The sequence below is a fragment of the Periplaneta americana genome, chromosome 1, assembly GCF_040183065.1.
Source record: "Periplaneta americana isolate PAMFEO1 chromosome 1, P.americana_PAMFEO1_priV1, whole genome shotgun sequence".
In the NCBI taxonomy this organism is placed as follows: domain Eukaryota; kingdom Metazoa; phylum Arthropoda; class Insecta; order Blattodea; family Blattidae; genus Periplaneta; species Periplaneta americana.
The window spans coordinates 201,267,609-201,289,588 of NC_091117.1; the positions used below are offsets into that span (position 1 = coordinate 201,267,609).

General features: G+C 35.3%; 1 protein-coding gene across 1 annotated transcript in view; it reads right to left on the reverse strand.

Moving 5' to 3' along the window:
- LOC138706387 (M-phase inducer phosphatase-like) overlaps positions 1–3,910 on the reverse strand; it is a 206,028-nt gene extending 202,118 nt beyond the window's left edge. The window contains exon 1 of the mRNA XM_069835620.1: positions 3,497–3,910. The gene's annotated coding sequence lies outside the window, so the exon portion shown is untranslated. The remainder of the gene's footprint in view (positions 1–3,496) is intronic.
- Between the last annotated feature and the right edge of the window lie 18,070 nt (positions 3,911–21,980).

A 21,980-nucleotide genomic window follows, 5' to 3' on the forward strand; every position in this document is an offset into this window, starting at 1 on the left:
TGGGTGAAAAGAATTATTAAATCTACATACTTAGACTTGAACAAACAAAATTTGATAACACAATCTCAAGGGAAAAAATGGAACTCTCTGCATCATAATCCACAGTTAATTCCCGATTTACCGCGAAAATCGTCTGTAGCTGCATTTAGATTGGCAACAGGCCATGACTGTTTGGCCAAACACCTGCATAGAATTGGAATATATCAGTCCTCTAACTGCCCATTGTGCAACTCAACCAAGAAATGGATTCGAAGCACCTAAAAATCTGTGCTTCAGTGGCTGACCATGATAATAGTTTTGAAAAATATTGTAGTGCAAGAGGTCAACTGACTTTATTGTCAAACGCCTGGCATTAGAAAACAACAAAAACAACATATTTTGTATTTTTATTTTCTGCCAAATTTCAACATTTTTCTCATTGTCAGCCTTGTAAAATCCAATAATGATAATAAAAAATCTAATTTGTACTGCCTCTAATTTTTATATACTAGTACCTATTCCTCTTACCTAATAAAATATGTAGGCCTACTTCCCCTGCTGAGCACGGAACTTACTCATTCATGAGTAGTACATCAGTAAGATGATGGAAGAAATGGTAAAATATTGTATACAAACGAACAAATGGTGAGCACACGATTTATTTAAGTGCTGATAATTTGGGAGAAGAATACGTCAAGGATGCCCTTTATCACCTACCCTGTAATGTCTACTTGGAGGATTTAGTAAAGAACGAGGACGATAGGATTAGTAGGAGGAAGAAGAATAAAGTGCATAAGATTTGCTAATGATATGGCGTTATTAGCAGAAGAAGAGATGATACTAAAGGGTATGCTACTGAAGCTAAATGACAGCTGTGAGCAGTATGGGACGAAGATAAATGCAAATAAGACGAAGACCATGGTCATATGAAGAAAAATAAATAAGGTAAACTTGCGAATTCTAAATGAGGCAGTAGAACAAGTGGACGGTTTCAAATACTTGGGGTGTACTATAAGCAGTAACATGAGCTGCTGCCAGGAAGTGAAAAGGAGAACAGCAATGGCCAAGGAAGCTTTTAATAGAAAAAGGAGCCTCTTTTGCGAACATCTGGAAAAAGAACTAAGGAAGAGACTAGTGAAGTGCTTTGTATGGAGTGTGGCATTGTATGGGCAGAAACATGAACATTACGACGAAGTGAAGAGAATCGAATAGAAGCATTTGAAATGTGGATATGGAAAAGAATGGAACGTGTGAAATGGACACACAAAATAAGAAATGAAACGGTGTTGGAAAGAGTGGATGAAGAAAGAATGATGCTGAAACTGATCAGAAAGAGGAAAAGAATTGAATGGGTCAATAGTTGAGAAGAAATTGCTTACTGAAGGGTGCACTAGAATGGTGAACGGGAGAAGAGTTCGGGGCAGAAGAAATCAGATGATAGGCCTAGATGACATTAAGATATATGGATCATATGAGGAGACAATGGGACGCCCAAGAGGCACATGGAGGAGATATGTGAGAGAAGAGGTTGAGAGCACCGGAAGAGTGTGGAATGAGGTCAGGACTATTGCTGCCAATCGAGTCCAATGGAGATCTCTCATTGATGCCCTATGCTCCATCAGGGAGTGAAAGGACCTACTACTACTACTATGAGGAGACAAAGAGGAAGGAAGAAAATAGGAAATATTTGGAGAAAGCTGGGTTTGCAGTGAAAGACCTGCCCTTGGGCAGAACACTGAATGAATGAATGAATGAATGAATGAATGAATGAATGAATGAATGAATGAATGAATGAATGAATGAATGAATGAATGAATGAATGAATGAATGATTTTGTCTTGCAGGTTCATATTGTATTACAGTGTAAGCCTACTTTCTTTTAGTGAAAGATTAGTGAATAACCTCGTATGTGTTAGTAACTTCGAAAACTGAAAACAACTTTTTTCGGTCATTGTTATTATTCGGTTAATGTTATCAGATTAGCAGCATTCAAGTGATAATAAGCGCAGTGCACTGTATTTATATCATCATTAAATAACGCAACACAAATCAGACATTTGTGGTGAGTAGTGAGTTTGAAGATTTAATAATATTAATATGCTGGTTATTTCTAAAGTTTAAATTATAAATGTAATGAAATTAGACTAGTTAACATGTCCCCACAGTAGTTTATCAATAGAGGCCGTATTTTATACAATTACATATTCTGTTCCTATATAGGCTATAGCGCCTCGTGATGGAATTGAGAAATTAACCAATTTCAGAATTATATTACCATTATCAAGGCCGTATACAGAGAAGCGAAGGGAGCATCAAGTCAGCCATGATCTAACTTAATAAAGCTTAGACTTTAAGTTACCACATAGTATTTTTTTTATTTATTACATACTTATTTAATCTACATAGTTTGTCATTTTTAGCTAGGTACATATTTCTTATTTTCATATTTACATAAAATTCGGGCTCTAGTTATGAATATCAAGCTCAAAAAATAAGAAAAACTTAATGTTTGCGGTATTAAGCTCAATGGGAAAAACTTATTGTCTGCTGCTTGTTATTTTATGAGGTGTCGAATGCGTATTATTATTGAGTGACCATAGGGGAAATGGTAGCAACAAGATAAGATACCTACCATAATGAACTCGGTTAAACGAGCGTTGAGCGGATTCCGCCGATTTTTACAGTAAAATACTCAATGTTATTTGAAGATAAACCAACAATGTGTAACTAACAATATTTATACGCATAGCCTATATTAATATTATACAGATACGGGTCTTGTTTGGTAGACCGGGCCATGAATTGCATCAGCAAATCGCCTAATGCCAAGAAGTCTTTATTTTCAGAGAGTTATAAGTGCAAATGCAATCTAGCATTCCACCTTAACGGCGCCACGTCTGTACTTATATACCACATATATAAAAACATAATTTTATAATTTCAATGCAAGTTTTATTGGCTTAATTTGGGACAACATTTTATTACTTCAACACAGACCTAACCAACAATTTGTACATTTCAATTGCTTGTAGAATATGTTAACTAGTCATATCTTTCTCAGAAAACATAGTACGTAACTTCAACATATTTTTACTGCATTCCAAGAACGTTTCTGCAAAAAAACTGAACGTTTTAAGAATGCTTGTTGGAAGTTCAGCTATCTAACCTAACCCGGCGCACATCTTTAATATAGATTAATAAGATATCGGCATGCAATATACCGTAGACATACGCTACTTTAAAGATTACGAATAATACGGTTTTAAATAACTAGGCTACAGACTAATGAAAAATTATTATACGTAAACTAAGTCCATACGATATTTATCCCGATATTTTACATTGGTCATAATAACACTCATAACATAAGCCAATGGTAATGTGAGATTACTGGGCTTCAGTATAAATTTCGAGAAAGATATCATACGCTAAATGCATCTAGGTTAATATAACTATATAACTATGTCTAATTTAAATTCAAACATTACTTAAAAGTTATTACATGTTTATTACCTACCCAGCAGCTTGCACTTTCGTACCAATCACATGGCTGGGCGTTCCAAAACTTGAAGCATTTCTGGTTTCCGTTTAGAATTCTCTTTCATTCAAAACAAAATCTTGATAGTAAGAATGCAATCCGTAGACTTCAGTAACACACATAAAACTCATAAGTTCATAGCAACACCCACGAAACCATATTTACAAATACCTTCCCATCGTTTCCGGACCTATTTACACTAACCAAACCTGCACTGCATCACCTCGCGAATATTCGCTTTCCGGTTTCCTCGAATTTTCTCCCACTATCACCTCCACAACGAACGGTGTTTACCGCAAAGCAGAGATTTTATCAGTGTTACCAACAATAGCTTACTCTTAGTTGAAACGCATGCTACAACAACAAAATGAATTCTAATTTCTTAAATTGTACAATGTTATATAATAAAACATGAATATGGATGAAAAAATAATACTTCGTCGGTATTTTTCAAAATCAACGAGTTGCTATGAGTATAATATTATTGTATAAATCAATAACAAAATGTTGTAGCAACCAGACACCCGAAGGATTTGTATGGTTACAGTACTTCGCAAGTTCACTTTTCGTAATAATTTGAATCAGATTTACCAAACACAATGGATAGGTTTATTATAACATAACTGTATCGTACCGAGCAGTAGTAGGCCTATAACCTACAGATTCAGTGTTTCAAAACTATGCACTATATTTTACAGCAGTGTTTCAAAACTCGCTATGAAGGCGTTCCTGTGGCTTCCAAACAGTTGGCGACACTAGAGAACTACACAATGCGCGAGTTTCGAAACAAGTATTGGTAGTGTGCAGATGTGTTCACTATCATCATTAGTGGTTAGTCACCCACGGGTACGGTACTTCGGTACTATACTTGTGAAACGTAGACTACTACTAAATAACTACATAAATTATAATACATTATAACGTAAATACATTAATATATTTTATAGATTCATGGACGTCAGAAGATTTATTCAATCAAGGACGTCTAAAATGAAACCATAACCAACCAACCTAATGATGTTTGTAAAAAGACGGATTTAAGAAAATCCCAATGATTGCGTGAAACGTATGTACTACAATAAAGTAATAAAATGCAGTATTGTGGCTTTTACTGAATTAATCTGAGATTCGATGCTTGCTGATCTGGAGTTGCGCTCGGGTTTGGACTGATTAGCCTACCTGGTTGGGTTTTTTCCGATGTTTTCCTCGGCCGTAAGGCAAATGTCAGATAATCTACGACGAATCTTCGGCCACATCTCATCTCGCAAAAAAAAATGCTGAAATAAGTCAACAAAGTAACCTAGTTTTAACACGTGAAAAAAATTAATAGGCCTATATTAAAAAAATGTAACTCTTGACTCGTTCCATATCTTAAAAGCTTCAATGTTAGTGTAAAAGGGCATCTATACGGTTCAATTTTTCATGCGTTTACGCATGAATCAAGTTGAAAACGAATGTTCAATTGAGATGCAGGGTGCGCCGTATTGAACGTCATCTTCACTGCGTATATATAAAAATTAATAAATATTAAATATCCATCCAATACTCAGGCTTACTTGATTCGCAAAATTATGATTGAACACCTCATAGGCACTCGTATTTGCGATGATCTTCAATAAAGCTAATCAGCTTAAAAGATCCACAAAAAGAATTCAGCTTATTCACAGGTACATAAAACAATCAGTTGCTCGCTACATGCTAATGTTGAACGAAATACGCACAAGATACCCACCGGCGGCGATGAGTAGCTTTCAATTGCCGCATGCGCTCTCATTTTTAGTGGTATTATACATTTTTTTTATAAAAGCATGCACAATTGAATGTGTTTCGTTCACTCTTGCATTCATTGCTTGAACGCTAAAATTGAAAGAAAAGTTGAATCGTGTAGAATGTAGATGCACCTTAAGATCTATGGAATACAGTAATGAATTGAATTGTATTTTCTTTAACATTGTATTGTATTGTGTTTATTTTCATATTGTTGTGTCATGTAATACATGTAATCTACTATATTTCTATTATTGTGTGGAATGTCCATCGCTATGGAATAACGGTTAGCGCGACTGACTGTGAAACGAGCGGGTCCGGGTTTAAGTCCTGGTTAGGTTTTCTTCCAGGATTTTTCTTTAACCAATTGAAGCAGAATTGCTGGATTTTCCGCGTTGGACCTCGGACTCATCATCATCATCATCATCATCATCATCATCATCATCATCATCATCATCCATACAATAGCCCGATTTAAGTTCACGGTGCGGCATGATGTACTTGTACAAGAGCGCTACCATTCCTCCTCCGTAGAAAAATGTGTCGAATGAATTGGTGAGGGAGAAAGGAGAGAGGAAAGGGAGAAGCGGGAAAACACTCATTCTAGTAAACGACATAACTCTAACAGATACACGTCATGCATAACGTGGCTCGCCGAAGTGGAGTGCAACTTGAAAATGGGTCAGTCCTGCCATCTATCCGCAGTATGCAGAACCCGAATCACGCAAAGTGAAATGGGTAGGCATTAGCACAGTCTAGTATACAGTCACGAAGCTCAATATGTAATAAATATGCATCCATAGATAGTTGCTGACCACTAGGATTGCTACTATCGCCTCATTACAGACAATGCGAAATAGTACCTGCACAGTCTATTGTTCCTAGTACCCTCATAAACTCAAGCTTCTTGACTGTATATACTAGACTGTGGCATTAGAGAGACACACACGCACGCACACCCACACACACATTTCCCTCGCACACTTCTTTCCTCTTTGACATAAGGACCATTAAAATTGAAGTAACAATAGAGTCATTGAAATAATTTATATTTCAATAATTATTTTATATAATATTTATCAAAGATACCAGACTTCTTTATTAATTTATTGTATATATAGGAGCACTGTTATACAGTAAAATAATTATGGTTAATGAAATTTTATTTAAAAACAGTCGTCACAACAATGGAATTTCATCTTCAAAATGGTAATGCTACACATCAACCGACAGCATTCAATGGGTAAGTGATCGTTTCAGTGAGTCTATTCAGTTACTTAAATTCTATTTTCTATTTTTTTAACACTCTTTCCCATTAACTTATCATGAGATGTTTTGAAAGTGGTTGTGCTAATTGAAAGAAAAATGAAGAACGAAAAGAAAGTACTAAGAAAATTACTAAACAGATACTAATTAATTATTGGATTATTATTTCTTGTTCGATACACTCTTTTAACACTTATGAATAATTTTATGATACCATTACTGTATTAACTTTTGCAATTAACCTGACTGACTAGTTTCGAAGTGATATCTTTGATTGTCCGAAAGCTAGTGAAGAATCTCAACTAATATTTAATTTATTATAATATAATAATATGTGAAAAGGAGATACGGAAAACTGCAATGCCTGACTGGCTTGACTACTGTTGTGTTTCTTTGTGCGAAAATCAAGGTCGGCCGTTTTCATATCATCAGTTTCCTAAGCAGCAGGAAACTTGAAGAAACAGTGAAGTCATTCCATATAAAATTTTATATTTTGTAACGTCAAGTTCTGGATTTTTTTTCAATATTCTAGTAAATGAACGTTATAATAATAAATAGTTACATGGCCTAATATGAACTTCATATCACCAATGGTTGAAAAGTAATGAAGGGTGAAATATTCGGGGAGTTGATATGTAGGCCTAGACTATTGTTAAAAATATTATTAAAATGACAAGCTTCATTGTATCAACGTAAAAATTGTGTCAATACAATGATGACTCTATTTAAACTTACTTTTATGTTATTATGGACATTTACTTCGAGTATGTAATAAAAACTTACACTAAAATCACAGTCTAGTATATACAGTCACGAAGCTTGAGTTTTGAGGGTGCTAGAAACAATAGACTGTGGCGGTACTATTTTGCATTGCCTGTAATGAGGCGATATTAGCGATCCTAGTGGTGAGCAACTACCTAATGTTTGCATATTTACTACATATTGAGCTTCGCGACTGTATATAGTAGACTGTGCTAAAATAAAGAAATGTTAATATTTTCAAATCGAATATTTTTTGTTTTATGCTCTATTTTTTATGGTGAGATAAACACTTTCTTAATCTATTACAACAAATTTTATGATGGCATCTGTAATACTTTGGGAAATATTAAATAAACCAGAATTGAAAATGTTGCCATTAAGGTTCAAAGTCGCATGCAGTGTATTACGTAACGCACTCACAACAGACACCCACACGCGTGCTTAGTGATCGCCGATCGATATGACAACCGCTCAACGCGTCAGTAATAACTATCACGTGAGGGTTTGTTTTCTTTCTGTTATAATCTTAGCGCAACTTTTCCCCTTCAGTTTAGAGGGTGATTTTGTTCTGTTCTATTATTGTAACTTTTACCCTTCAGTTTAGAGGGTGATTTTGATCTGTTCTGTTATTGTGACCTAAGTTGTAAGTGTTCAGTATGCCAAAATTAAAGACGAAAAGTTGGAGTGATCTGTGGTGTTGCAACACTTTCGGACTTGAAAAACATTCGTCACAAATCTGTAAAAGAAAAGTGACACGTAACGTGTGTAAAAAGTTCCCGCATTTAGTGGTAGGTGATGCTATTTGCGAACGCTGTTACCATAAGATTTCAAAAATTGAAATAATTAGTGAAGTTGCTGGAACTGAAAGTGACGTCGACAAATCAACAAGCGAAGAAGAATGTTTACATACAGAGGCGGGAAATTTAACAAGTGAAGAAGAATATGATACTGAACGTAAGGAATCTATAAATGTAAGTAATTAAATAAACTTCTTTCACCGCTAGGCCAGATCCCTGTTTCAAAACCAAAGCTTTCGAGAGTTAAATCATACGCTCAGCAAAAAGCAACTTCTGTGGATGAAGCAATTAATAGAGACATATTTGATGTTGGTGGCGCGAATAATGAAGCACAGGAAATGATCAACCATTTCAGAGAATTACAGTTTCATTATTCAGGATGCTACACAAAGTTATCACTGTTGTACCTCTCAAGCAATAATACACCCATTCACAGTATATTACAGAAATTCAGTTGGTGGTGATTTAGAGAACTTTTCTTTTTCAGTAATTTCGAAATGCTTAGTTCACGATAGTGCAACAGTTCATGTTTTTAAAGTGATAGAACATCTGAAACAAACACATACCGAAATATCTAAAATATATGATTTTAGTGACGGAGCAGCTATCCAATACAAAAACAAAAAAAAACTTCGTTGATCTACTCAATCATGAACACGATTTTCAAATACCTGCGGAGTGGCATTTCTTTGGAAGTAGTCACGGTAAAGGGCCTAGTGACGGTGTAAGGGGTACAATCGAGTCGCTGCAAAAGCCAGCCTGCAAGGAACTCTAATTTCAACTCCTAAATAACTGTATGATTGGTCAAAATGCAATATACAGGGAATCATTGTGCCATTCACATGAAGAAACAGTTACAAATCTAAATTCTCAAAGATTTGCCGGCCTCAAGACTGTTCCCGGAACAAGAAGTGTTCATTGTGTGGTTCTAGTTAATGAAAAGTAAGAAATAAAACCCTATTCTGCTTCACTAGAAGTACCGAAACTAGTTAAAATCAGACTGTGACGCGCACTGGTCATCAACATGGAGACGTTCCTCGCAGTGACCAGCAGCAGTAATGGTGCATGGCGCAGCAGCATAAATCACTCTTTATACAGTGAGTTGTTTTAATTTATAACTTCCTTATTTTTGAAGATCCCATTATGAAAATTTGATAGCCTAATGAAAATGCTTTGTAAATTGTCATTTATTTTTTTATGAGGATTGAAGTATTTGACTTTATGTAATGGCGTTTTTTTTTAAATTTATTTAAATACAATTTTCAGAGCTGCACTGAATTATAGCATCTTAATAACCTATTTTGTAAGCTATCTCACGATATCTTTAAAAAAAAATTGTAATTATTCTTATGATCAGAAAACAAATTGAAAATAGGCCTGTGTGCTCAAATAAAAGTATTATAACTTAACTGCCCATTACATTTAAATGGTAGCTGTTGCAAACATAATTTTGTACAGGATTAATATATACGACATAAAGAGTTGAATGTACAATTTTTAACAAATTTGGAAATATTAATGTTTTGCGTCATACTGTTTTACATGGAATTACCCATATTTAATAGAAAATAATAACACATTATTCAGTAAAGGATCTTATTTCCTGAAGATGCAAAAGAATGTATCCTCATAGGATTAAGTATTAATGCCGAAACAAAAACTGTATCAATGTGTTGTTTGCATAAACAATAAAATGGAAATGTACTCACTGTAGAGAATATTGAGAAGACAATCCATGTATAATTCCTTTATTGTAAGCTGAGTTTAAAAGTTTGGAGTGAAAAATCAGTCATTTATTATCAGCTACGCTGCGCCAATTCTATTGATTAAATAAAAATTAACATTGTTAACAAATTGATCTTTTATTAATGCTCATTAGCGGTAGATATAAGAAATGCCATCCTAAGCAGTGGCGATTTCTCTTAAGGAGCACAGGAGCAGTGCACCACCTCTTCAAATAACACGTGTTTTTAAAGTTATATCAATGAGCTGCAGTAGACTATGTGAGCGACATAATTCTTTATTATAATGCTATGTAAAAATAACACTGCACGTGTACTGGTCTTGTTGACGCCTGGGAATTATGTTTACCGCTCGACACTTGGGGCACACTGTTCCATTGGAGCATGCGCAGTAGTGCTGTTTCACTGGCAGGCTTTGGAGCATGGTAGGGAGGCAATACAATGTGCATAAGAGGGGTTAGGAGCACTTTCAGATCTGTTCTCAAGCTGTCTGCAGTAGTCGTTAGATCGTTACATCACAAATGTTACAATGAATAGTGTGCAAAGTCTTTTAAATATGTAATTTTCTGTAAGACCTTTACACGAAAAGATCAAAATAAAGAAGATGGGTACACCTGCACATGAATTAAAATTACAAGTGGCGAAGCATAGTAATAGAGAAGAGAAAAGAAAATTGAACATTCGGACTTACGAAAAAGCAATATGCGGCTACAATATAAAAGACGCTGTATTTTGTTTTGCTTGCCAATTGTTCGATGGCGATAATTTATTGACAAAAACAAGTACGTTTTATGAATTTTATTTATTTTTCTGTTTGAATTTAGGATTGTACGTAGTAACTAAATAATTTTGATTATCGTTCTGCAGATATGATTGATTTGAATCACATGAATGAAACAATTAAAAAACACGATTCTTCAGCTGCACACATCAACAATAATGTTAACGTAGCAGTATTGGGTCAAACAAACATACAGACACAATTGGATGTAATATTGGATTGTTGAACTTCACAATGATAAAGTTACCAAGAACAGATATGTGCGTGCGGTTTTGTGGAACTTTTGAGTTGGCTTTAAGAGGTCACGATGACGGAGACTCATCTTTAAACGCTAGTATTTTTCTTGGCCTCATCAATTTAAAAGTTCTGAATTAGACGCACTCTTAAGGAACATTTGAAAAGAGCAACAGTGTTTAAGAGCACATCAAACACTATACAGAACGAAATCCTTCAAGCCATTTTGAATGTATGCCATGATGAGATTTCAAAGAAATAAAGAATGCTGTTGACTTTTTAGCAGGCTGATGAGACGACAGACGTATCGAATGTTTGTGAAAGTGTGAACTTTGTTATAAAACGCAATATAGCTAAAACAATATTATTTACGGTGTGTTGCAATAGAAATTCAACATTTTACTTTGCTATTACTGGACCTACATAGAAACTGATTAACTGCAATTTCTTGACTAACAAAATTATGTAAATGTATACCTATATAATATATGTTAATAGTTATGGAGTAGTTAGTGCAAATAATGATAATGATAATAATAATAATAATAATAATAATAATAATAATAATAATAATAATAATAATGATAATAATAATAGGGTGTAATAATAATATGATAATCATAATAAATATTTGTGCACCACCAGGATTATTTATCACCACACGCCACTGATCCTAAGTATCTTTCATTTTAAAAACAACAGGAAATTGAATATTCTTCTATACATTACTTACTGTTCACCATTATTACACTTATGGTAGTTTTCGAAGGCACCTCCTGTTACTGCAGTAAGTAATTTGTCCCATTTTTTTTGTTGAGAGACTCTTCATTGTATGTGAGAAGATACACCCATTTAAAAACAGTGATAGTTTTCAGGAATGGAAAGCTGACTGAGCTTCTGAACATGAGTTAAGGCTTAATGATCTTATTTCATTTATGTGTTACCCGATAATGTCCAAAACTATACCGGTATCTAATCATATCATCCATAAGATTATTTCTTGTCATCGTATGGACTGAGGGCTACTTTTGTTTCTTTAATAGTGTAAATTTGAAGTTTGTTTGACTGCATTCTGTATATCTCTTCTATAGCTTGTCGTTGGTTAAATAGGCAGTCTTTGTAGTTATCAAATATTATTTGCTCCACATCGCTTTTCTTGATTCCTTTACATACTTTCTTTTTCTTAACATCTATCCTAAAGACACACATTTTTAATTTTAGGTCAATAAACTGTCTAATAGGTACTGTACCTTTTTATCTTAGGTACAGTGAAACCTCTCATTTACGGATATCGAAGGGACATAACAATCTGTCCGTATCTGGAAGGTGTCCTTTAGTGAGAGAGAGGCTCACCAATCTAACAGTAAATTTATAATATGCATTATGTATCCCTTCACGCTTTAAAAGAAAATTAGTTTAATTCTAAATACTACAGTAAATTCTTTGCAACTTTGAACTACAATAGATAAGACCGAAAAAGGAAAATACTGTACTGTGCCATGCAGTTTTATTCTAAGTCTACAGTTATGCACTACCGCTACTGTAATTTACAGCTTTCAACTCAACCTTTATGTTCAGGTGCCATGTCTCTCGAAACAGAACTGACTGAAGTGAAGAGAATAATCCTACTAACCCTATCATGTGTAGAATACAATTTCACGATCGCGAAAATCTTGGACCCATCAGACAGGTTAAATTTCATGACTTTGTTTATCCACCCGCTTCCAGCTAACAAGGAATAGCCGGCTGGGCTAGTGGTAGCCTACGAGACAGGCCTATTGTCTTCTTTCATGTTAAGGAATTTTTGTACTAAATTTTCCATTTTTGTAACACATTAGGTCTTGAAATCCAAGTTCTGTCCACTGTCAGGAGGTGAAGCAAGCTTTAGGATTGTGAAACAGCTGTCCGTGTCCGTGTCTGAGAGTTAAATTTATCATTATTTCTATATTATTTCAGTTGGGACATAAAAATCTGTCCGTATATGAGGAGTGTCCGTAAGGAGAGGTTTTACTGTGTATCTATTGGAAAATCATTTGGATAGTCATTTGTGTCAAAGTGTTTTATATATTGCTTCATATCCTCATAAAAGTTTTTAGTTTCTACATGTACAATGAATGAATCTGTGACTGTCTGTAGAAGTGTAATTTTGTCACATTGCCGTAGCAAAATCTGTATGAGTAACTCTGACAATTTCTATATACAAAATCTATAAATATTGGTTTATTTAGATACATTTCTTTGTTTTTGCCATGGATAGAACAATGTTTTCATTTTCACGAACAGTGATGTATATTATGCAAATTTGGCTTTCGGGTATAGCTCCCTGTGAGGCTGATTTGAATAATTTCAATGTCACTGTTCGTTAACAGAAAACCACAATTCAAGTCACATGGAGTTTGTGTGCACTCGTTGGATCTTTGACGTCTTGTCAAACCACTTGAGGTATGTGGATGTAAAGAAAATTGAGCCACTGTCTGGTATGTTCCTGGGTAGTTCAGTCAGTAGAGCGTTTGCGCGCCAGCCAAAGGTCCCGGGTTCGATACCCGGCCCCAGAACAATTTTTCCCTTGAAATTATACATGGATTTAAAAAATCAAACACATTCTTTATCTTGTAAAGCATTGTATGCCAGTATGTTAATTGTTTATTTATTGTTTATTAAATCAATATCAGTATCATCTCTCCTATGCATTAGATATGGTTGTTTCCACTTTCTTCGGCTATACTATACTGCATATGTTACCGGTAATGAATATTCCTACCAAAGTCTCATATTTTTCTGTATTTTGTTTTGTAATTGGTACTGGATGAATTACACTTAATTCGCTGTATTTGTTAATGTTATAGTGTGAAGGTCTATCAGGATTCTTTCTATTCATAGGTAGATTCAAGATACTCTCCAAGGCATATTCAAAACAACGCTGATTTTCCTTATTTATATTGTATTTAAATTAATTTGTTTTTTACATTGATGCATCACTGTTTATTTTTGATCCATTTTGGTAGTTTTATCCAAGTGCCTTTTCTTATTGGGTGATACACGTCTCTACTAATAACAGTATAATATTTAGTGAAATCTGTATTTTGTATTTTTGTATGTCCATGCCTGAAATTTTTTAATTATTTGGTTTGTTGCTGAATTATATCACCTAAGACATTGCCGACTGACTGCCGTATATTTAGTGTGTTGCACCTGAGTAAAAGCATCAACCATATTTATCCCTGGACGTAATTTTACATCTAAGAACTTAGAATTTGAGCCATTCCCGCACAAATACACAATTATTTTGACTATAAACTCACATTTGGTAATAGCTCTAAATGAACTTCAGAATTCCGGGCTAACTGCACTTGTATTTTTGTGGGGGACCATTTTATTCTGTGTATGAAAGGATAACTTTGGAGTATCCATAAATAAATTCTAAGGCACTTGGAAAGTAAATTCACGGTATTCATTCTTAGAAGTCAGATAATATCCTCTGTAATTTCTATAAAATAAACAAAGAAGAAATACCAATCTACATCACAGGCACACTCACTGCTAAAACTCCAGTTGTGAACGAAATTCCTCCATGGAAATGGGTGATTCCAGAACATAACATACAAATTTCAGGAAATCATTCCAAAATTATCCTCCATACATTCTTAAGTTAGATGCCATGGTACTACTCTGCAGCAGATATAAGGCTCACCTTCAAATTTATACAGATGGATCTCTAAACCCTAATAATGGGACATTAGGAGCAGGGTATTATATTCCAAAGTATCAAGAAAGTTATTTCATACCATGTTCATCCTCCTCCAGTCTTGACACTGAGTTGCTAGCTATTGATGCTGCTCTTCAGTGTGTTACTCAAATTTCTGAAAAATCTATTTGCATACTTACCGACTCCAAGAGGGCTATATTTAATATATCGTAATTAAATATGTACCAAACCTATATGCACATAGAATTATTCCAATTCAGAATCAACTAAGTAAACTAAAAAACTCCAAAAGGAAATAAAATTTCAATGGATACCTAGTCATTGTGGTATACCTGTAAACGAGAAAGTCGATAATATTGCAAAACAGGCAACATATTTGCAACCAAGACCTCCAAGTGATATCTCTATCTAGTGCTTTTGCTTCAGTAAAGTCTCATTTTACAAACCTATGGATAAAAAATTGGCTCTCTTCTGTCAGGAAAAATTTTATAGTCTGTACAAAAGAAACCAAATGACCTGGAAATGTACAAAAACTTGCCCAGACATGTTCAAACATTTTTAGCAAGAGCCAGAACAGGTCACATTGTCACACAATTGTACCTACACCGATTTCACATTTCTGATAATCCTACTTGTCTGTGGTGTAATAATCATGATGAAGATCTGGAACACATTCTTCTATACTGTCCATCCATAAACCACAAAAGAAGTAAATTAAAATCATCATACATCTTGATTACACAACTTTTAACACTGTATCACTTCGGAATATGTATGATAAGAACTTTCTTGTGTTAAATTTTAACCCACAACAACAACACACATACACAACACATCCAACCACCCCACACAACACAAACAAACTGCATTCCGAACAATGGTACACAGACTACTCAACATAGCCCCTACCAATGAACCAACAGGATTACAACGAAGAACTAAACACAATCAAATACATAGCACAAGAAAACGGATACAACCCCAACATAATAGACAACATAATACGTAAGACAAAACAAAACCACAAAAAACAGAAGAATACAACACAAACACAAGAACACAAAAAAATACATTACACTAACATACGAAAACAAAAACACACATAAAATTGCAACCTCATTCAAGAAATTAAACTACAACATCGCATACAGAACAAATAACACTCTACAAAAACATCTCAACACACAAACAACACAAACAAACAAATACAACCACACAGGCGTATACAAACTCAAATATAACACCTGCAACAACTTCTACATAGGACAGACAGGCAGATCATTTCAAACACACTACAAAGAACACATCACAGCCATAACAAAATTACAAAACACCTCCACATATGCAGAACATATCACAAATGCCAACCACACCTACAGAGACATCAACACAGACATGGAAATACTGCACATCCAACCAAAAAGCCAGAAACTCAACACACTAGAACAATATGAAATATACAGACACATGAAAACACACCCCAACGATATTCTCAACACACAACTCAATTTCAAAACACATACACTCTTTGACTCTACACTACGAACGCACCCATACAGGAAACAAGAAGCGCCAAGACCAACAACGACCAGTTCTGAAGATGACCGAAAATAGGTTGAAACATGTTAACAAGGTACGTTAAAATTTAACACAAGAAAGTTCTTATCATACATATTCCTAAAATCATCAGTACCAGTTGCAGAAGACACAGCCCTGCAGTATATACTGAGTACAGCCCAACTCTGGATACTAGCAATAGTCATCTATAATGAACATCAATCAAAATACCCCTCATTTCTCATGAAAAACAACAACTGAATAGACTCCAGTGGACTATAGTGGAGTTTATGTTTTCAGCAAACAGCTGGATACATTAAGAACATTGATTGATTGATTCTTAGAAGTTACACTAAATATTTTGATCAGTATCTCGTCTTTGAAAGAAATAGTTTTATGACCTGTCAATTAGCTCCGCTTTCTGAAGAACAGAAAAAAGCCTGTGTCTACTGGGATTAGCTGTGAAATACCATGCTGCCATTTAGAAAAAGAGAGAGGGATTCCTTGGTATACCTATTGCAAATGGAAAAAACATATTTGAAAACATGTTCAAAATATTTCTTTTAATAAAGAGAGAATTGCGCACAAATGTGCATAGATGTCACTGTAGCACAAATTACTTAATCTGACACATTGGTCTTGCCGTTCACTCACTACAGAATTGTGTCAGTGATTCTTTCCTTTGTTTGCACGTAAGTACATGGTATCTGTCACAGAAACACTCGCAAAGATCACATATACACATGGGGTTTGGATCATGGTAGCTTTTGGTTTTGCATAGCTTGAAGTGGAAACCATGTATTGCCAGGCGTGTGGTCACATGCCTGAGATCGTAGGATGCCCTCTTCCAGTCGTGTGATGTCATCGCATGTGTGGTGTAGAAATCGTCCCAGATCTGGTTTTTCTTGCTTCTTATCCACACCCATTAACTTTAGTATACAGGATGTTTAAAAAATGCGGGGCATAATTTCAGGTATGTATTTCCCACATGTAGACAATCAAAATAGTTCATTACAACATGTGTCCGGAAATGCTTTATTTCCGAGTTATGGCCTTCACAACATTGAAATTCACTGGAACGTTTTTCTTTCCGCAGGTCGTTGTCGTCAAAGGAGACATTAAGAGGGCACTCTGACAGTTCATTCCGAGGCGAAGATTACATTCAGTGTTGTGTAGGCGTTAGACTGTGCGACATGTATTCAAATCAAGAGCTGGCAGAGATACACTTCATGTACGGTAAGGCGGATGGCAATGCTGCGCTGGCTCGTCGTTTGTACCAGGAGAGGTACCCACAGCGACAATGTCTCCATTACCGTCTGTGCGAGTATGGAAAATTTAACTCTCCTGGTTTGGGAAGGGGACGACCAAGATCTACAACTCCAGAAGTACAGGAGGAGATTCTGGAGGCTGTGAACATGACTCCTTCTATCAGCACACAAAGGGTAGCATTGCAAGTCAATGTTCCTCATACGACTGTCTGGAGACTGTTGGAATCCCTTCGGAATCGAATTGTGGCATGTTCTGAGGACATACGCAATACTCCTAGAGTTTGGGATCGTGTTCGCAGGTCAATGAGACATCGATGTGAGGTCTGTATTCAAGCAGGAGGTGGACATTTTGAACATCTTCTGGACACATGTTGTAATGAACTATTTTGATTGTCTACATGTGGGAAATACATACCTGAAATTATGCCCCTTATTTTTTAAACACCCTGTATACACAGTAGAAGAGGACAAAATAGGATTGTTTTGAAAGATGAATCAGGACAATGAGTTAAACAAAAAAGTATTGTGAATTTTATTAGTAACAACAATGTAATTTATTCGTCACAACAATAATTCCTTTCTACAATTCACCTTAAACGCTCTCGTCAACAATTGGATCTTCACTCAACACAGTATTCGTTATAGCACTCCACCGACGACAATGACAATTTACTTGGACTATTACGCACAACAATGAACTGTTAATCTTAACTAATATTTACAAAGCACTATTTACAAATCAGAACTATCAGTTCTCAGTTCACAGTTCTTCTATCTCAGTCACTCGAGTTCACAGTACTCGAACCACAGACCTTCAGAGACAGTTCAGTGTACTCGAACTCGGGTCCCTCCAACTGCGGCCACTGCACTCGAACTCAGGTCCCTCCAACTGCGGTCCACTGCACTCGAACTCAGGCCTTCGGATGCTGACGCAGATGCGGACGCACACTCGAGTCGAACTCCGGCTGGCTTGCTTGCTCTGGCTTACTCACTGACTGAATAACTGAAAACTGCTAACTGCAAAACTGCTGTCGTTCCTTCGCGTCCGTAATTTATAACCACAGCGACGTAGCCTCGAAGGTTCCACGCGTCTCTAGAGATGGCACTCCAGAAAAAGCCAGAGCCCTCTCCTCTCTACCAGCACCAGATGCGCGCGCACTCTCGCTCCACTCTCTCGCCGCGTTGGCCCTTTCCCCTCTTCGCCGCGCGCCATCACAAAGTGCTCCGCGCGATCTTCTCTCTTGCGGGACGCTGGTCGTGAGTTCGAATCTCACGTCGCTGTCACAGTATAATACCATTGTGGTCTTTTGTGAACGGATTTAGAGGAAAGTAGCATTTTTAGTTGAAGATAGGAATGTGTATTCCAGGAAAATGGGAGATGTTTGAGGAATTTTTAGAGCAAAGCTCTCTCACAGAGGTCCTGGCTAATATGTACATTTATTATTAGGCAGTACGTCTCACTTGACAATATGTGTCAGAGAAAGAACAGTTGTTTGCATACATCTGAAGTCTCATTAATGTAATATATTACTAGTCAGCGATGTATGCAATAAAATGAAAGTGATAATGCCGGGGAAATGAGTCCAGAGTCCAGCACCGAAAGTTACCCAGCATTTGCTCATATTGGGTTGAGGGAAAACCCTGGAAAAAACCTCAACCAGGTAACTTGCCTCAATCGTGATTCGAACCCGGGCCACCTGGTTTCGTGGTCAGACACGCTAACAATTACTCCACAGGTGTGGACTTCCCATTATGTCCTGGCTCAGTTGCCTCATGAGTGATGTCTTCTTATTGGTATCACTTATGAGGCTCAAACTTGTCTTTGGACAGCTGACTAAACAACATATGGTACCAACAAATGTGTCTTTATTAGTTTGTTGCATAACATTGACGGTTTGGCCATACAGCCGAGCCATTCTGTTCCTGGAAACATAAGGTGGAAACCTGATCCTCCAGGTGGGGGTTGGGTGTGAGGCTGATAATTCCACTTTGTAAAAAATCTATTGCTTTCTAGTCCAAATTATCTTCGTTCCCGGTTTAACTACTTATCCTCCAATCACAATTTAAACACCAGATCACAGGAGAGCCAAATCCTAGCAATTCCTGCCCATAGAACATCCCACTATTCATCCTCTTTTACTGTCTCAGTCCCCCGTGAATGGAATTCTCTACCTCAGAAGATTAGGGGCTGCCAGACAATAACCACTGTCAAGAAAAGGCTAAACGATTTCTTATGGGCGCAGTCAAATTGAAGTTATAATTGTGATCGGGTTTAATAATTTAATTTAACGTAATTTACGTATGACTATCAGTACTATTATTATTATTATTATTATTATTATTATTATTATTATTATTATTACATAATTATTTATTGGTGTTGTGAAGATAAAAAAAATTGTCATTGTATTATATTATGTATTATATTGTCTTGTATTGTAGTATTGTATTGCTTTGAATTGTATTGTATTGTATTAATTATGTTGTATTCATAGCATTGTAGTAATTTTCTATCATACTGGTTGAGTGGAAGAGAAGGTCGAATGGCCTTAACACTGCCAGTTAAAATAAACCATTATTATTATTATTATTATTATTATTATTATTATTATTATTATCATTATTATTATTGTTTAGGAAACCCAAAGGATAAAATCTGGACAGATCTGTTGTTAAAGATGTAGCAAGGACAAATGAAATGTGTTCTCATTTGGTATAAATGTGGTAGCATTAAAAATCTAATACTCAAGAAGGACTGGGCGACCAGTGGAAAGATGGTTTGAGAATGAAGAGAACTTGAGAGAAGGTGAAATAAGCAGATGGAAAAAGAAAAACATGGCAATAGGCAGAAATGGAGAAGCATTGTAGGAGCAGTCAGGGTAGAAAGTGACTCTTGAACCAGTGGTGGTGGTGGTGGTGGTGGTGGTGGTGGTGGTGTAAATACTGATAGTGAACAAAATAATCTGAATGTAATTTTTTGTAGTATTGCTCAATTCTTTGTACAATGAAAAAATGAAACAAACTCTTTTAGAGAAGTACAAGATATAGGTGCTGCACTAACATAGGATACGTATAAGAACACAGTGTGTAAGTTAGATGTCATTCATTTTTTAAACATTTACACATTATAATAAATATCAACAAATATAAACAGAGTTACAGTACTTAAAAAGAACAAGATAGTTTCGTGATCATATTGCATAAAATCCTATTAGCATTAAGTGTTGAATCTTCTAGAATAGTTTACATTCGTACCTCCAATTATTATTTTTTAATTAGGCCTAGCAACATTTGTAGATTGTCAAATATACCAATCATTTTTGCATTAATTAGAAATTAGAGGTACAGTATAATAACAACTAGGTAATAATAAAAGTATCTTGTAGTTTTCACTTTCACTTACTTCCAATGACTTTAAAAATATAAACACATTTAAAAGAAAGTAATTTGAAATATCACACATTCATACAATCAACTTCATTGTAGATATAAAAACAATGCTAGTTAACATTTTGTATGGTTTTATCTTAGAATACCAGTACATTTTTATTGCATACAATATAATTTAATCTTACTTACATGATGCCTGTTATGAGCTATTTAAAATTGTGGTGATTAAAAAAAAAAGAGAGTAAGTTAATAACAATATACCGGTACCAATAAGATGACAAACTGCCAAGTTTCTAAGTTTTTCACAATTCAGTCTCATATCATGGGCACATAATCCCGTAGCAGTGTAATGCCTGCAAAGATATTTGTTACTTCGTAAATGTATTGAATTATAATATGTATACTATTTTTTTCTATTAGAACAGCTTGTAATTGTATTCACAACCTCACTTTTAATACAACATGCAACTCTTAAGATGCATCTACACAGTTCAACTTTTCTTTCAACTTTAAGCATTTAAGCAATTCATGCAAGATTGGTATTTAATACTAGTATTAATTAATATATACGTAGTGAAGATGTTGTTCAAAATGGCACACCATGTAGACGCAAAATCTTTATGCATCTTAATTGAACGCGCTTTTTAAATTTGATTCTTTCAATATTCTTTCCAGACTGCATGCATATATGCATGGAAAATTGAACCGTGTAGATGCAGTTTTAGGTTACCGGTACCTACGAAACTGAACATAGAAGTGAGACATACAGCTTAACATCATTTCCTTATGAAAATGTTGGGTCTTTCAGCTCACATAAAGTTGATTAAAATTCTTAAATGAATTATTATTAATTACCGGTAACTTACATTATAAGAGAATGTATTGCAAACTTCAATATTATAATCAAATAGTGAATTAAACTGTATAGGCTAATAAGGTAGGCTGCTATAGGCCATTCATGAAACCAAATGTGTGTGCCGGTAACTTACAGTAAGAACCTTATGGTGGGGGTAAGTGAGCTACCTAGCTGCAAGTGAAATCGTAGCAAGGGAGGGAAGCTTTTCAGTCCACTTTCTGCTTCCCATCAAGCACAGATAGGTTTTACGAGATAATGAATAGCCTATACGGAATACTAGTAATAGCAAATTGATTTAACGAATTTCTTTAGAACTTATGAATATAAAGACGTATGA